Below are 2,500 nucleotides of genomic sequence, written 5' to 3'. Positions count from 1 at the left end.
TGTCACTCTGGTTCCCCGACCCAGAGAGCCTCCGGGGCGGCCCCAGGATCTCCTGCCCGCCTCCGGGGACCCTCCCCGGGCCTGGGGGGCCGGCTGGACCCGGGAGGGTCCGGGTCTTCTCGGACCTCCGGGGGTCAGGGGGGGCACTCGGTCGCCTGGCCTGCCCGACCGAGGCGTGCGGCAGGCCGGGCAAAGAGCACCGTGATTCGCACCCTTGAGCTCCAGTGAAACCCCTGGAAGACATAAGCCCGACCCCACCGGGGCTCGACTTGGTACAATTTTGGCGCGACCTAATTTTTTGTCACTCAAAGGGTTTGGGCGCCTAATTTTTTGTCACAGCTCCGGCACCTAATATTTTGTCACTCTGGTTCTCCGACCCAGAGAGCCTCCGGGGCGGCCCCAGGACCTCCTGCCCGGCTCCGGAGACCCTCCCCGGGCCTGAGGGACCGGCTGGACCCGGGAGGGACCGGGTCTTCTCGGACCTCCGGGGGTCAGGGGGGGGCACTCGGTCGCCTGGCCTGCCCGACCGAGGCGTGCGGCAGGCCGGGCAAAGAGCACCGTGATTCGCACCCTTGAGCCCCAGTGAAACCCCTGGAAGACATAAGCCCGACCCCACCGGGGCTCGACTTGGTACAATTTTCGGGCGACCTAATTTTTTGTCACTCAAAGGGTTTGGGCGCCTAATTTTTTGTCACAGCTCCGGCACCTAATATTTTGTCACTCTGGGTCTCCGACCCAGAGAGCCTCCGGGACCGCCCCAGGACCCCCTGCCCGGCTCCGGGGACCCTCCCCGGGCCTGAGGGACCGGCTGGACCCGGGAGGGTCCGGGTCTTCTCGGACCTCCGGGGGTCAGGAGGGGCACTCGGTCGCCTGGCCTGCCCGACCGAGGCTTGCGGCTGGCCGGGCAAAGAGCACCGTGATTCGCACCCTTGAGCTCCAGTGAAACCCCTGGAAGACATAAGCCCGACCCCACCGGGGCTCGACTTGGTACAATTTTCGCGCGACCTAATTTTTTGTCACTCAAAGGGTTTGGGCGCCTAATTTTTTGTCACAGCTCCGGCACCTAATATTTTGTCACTCTGGTTCTCCGACCCAGAGAGCCTCCGGGGCGGCCCCAGGACCTCCTGCCCGGCTCCGGAGACCCTCCCCGGGCCTGAGGGACCGGCTGGACCCGGGAGGGACCGGGTCTTCTCGGACCTCCGGGGGTCAGGGGGGGCACTCGCTCGCCTGGCCTGCCCGACCGAGGCATGCGGCAGGCCGGGCAAAGAGCACCGTGATTCGCACCCTTGAGCTCCAGTGAAACCCCTGGAAGACATAAGCCCGACCCCACCGGGGCTCGACTTGGTACAATTTTGGCGCGACCTAATTTTTTGTCACTCAAAGGGTTTGGGCGCCTAATTTTTTGTCACAGCTCCGGCACCTAATATTTTGTCACTCTGGTTCTCCGACCCGGAGAGCCTCCGGGGCGGCCCCAGGACCCCCTGCCCGGCTCCGGGGACCCTCCCCGGGCCTGAGGGGCCGGATGGACCCGGGAGGGACCGGGTCTTCTCGGACCTCCGGGGGTCAGGGGGGGGCACTCGGTCGCCTGGCCTGCCCGACCGAGGCGTGCGGCAGGCCGGGCAGAGAGCACCGTGATTCGCACCCTTGAGCTCCAGTGAAACCCCTGGAAGACATAAGCCCGACCCCACCGGGGCTCGACTTGGTACAATTTTCGGGCGACCTAATTTTTTGTCACTCAAAGGGTTTGGGCGCCTAATTTTTTGTCACAGCTCCGGCACCTAATATTTTGTCACTCTGGTTCTCCGACCCAGAGAGCCTCCGGGGCGGCCCCAGGACCTCCTGCCCGGCTCCGGGCCCCCCCCATCGGCCTGAGGGACCGACTGGACACGGGAGGACCCCTTGAGCTCCAGTGAAACCCCAGGATCGACCTCATGTTTTGTCACTTGAGGAAGAATCTTCAGAAATAATTTGAACCCTAACCTTAAAACTTACCCTAACCCTCTAACCCTAACCCTAACCCTAACCCTCTAACCCTAACCCTAACCCTAACCCTAACCCTAACCCTCTAACCCTAACCCTCTAACCCTAACCCTAACCCTAACCCTAACCCTAACCCTAACCCTAACCCTCTAACCCTAACCCTAACCCTAACCCTAACCCTAACCCTAACCCTCTAACCCTAACCCTAACCCTAACCCTAACCCTAACCCTAACCCTAACCCTAACCCTCTAACCCTAACCCTAACCCTAACCCTAACCCTAACCCTAACCCTCTAACCCTAACCCTAACCCTAACCCTAACCCTCTAACCCTAACCCTAACCCTAACCCTAACCCTAACCCTCCAACCCTAACCCTAACCCTAACCCTAACCCTCTAACCCTAACCCTCACCCTCACCTTAACCTCCTGCCCGGCTCCGGGGACTCTCCCTCGGAACCAAAGAGGGGTCCCCGACCTCCAGGACCAAGAGAGGGGGACAAGGTCAAGAGCTCAGTCCGA

This window comes from Synchiropus splendidus, unplaced genomic scaffold (genome assembly GCF_027744825.2).
Source record: "Synchiropus splendidus isolate RoL2022-P1 unplaced genomic scaffold, RoL_Sspl_1.0 HiC_scaffold_66, whole genome shotgun sequence".
Lineage (NCBI taxonomy): Eukaryota > Metazoa > Chordata > Actinopteri > Syngnathiformes > Callionymidae > Synchiropus > Synchiropus splendidus.
The sequence above is the reverse complement of the archived record's forward strand: the minus strand, read 5'-3'. Positions refer to the sequence as shown.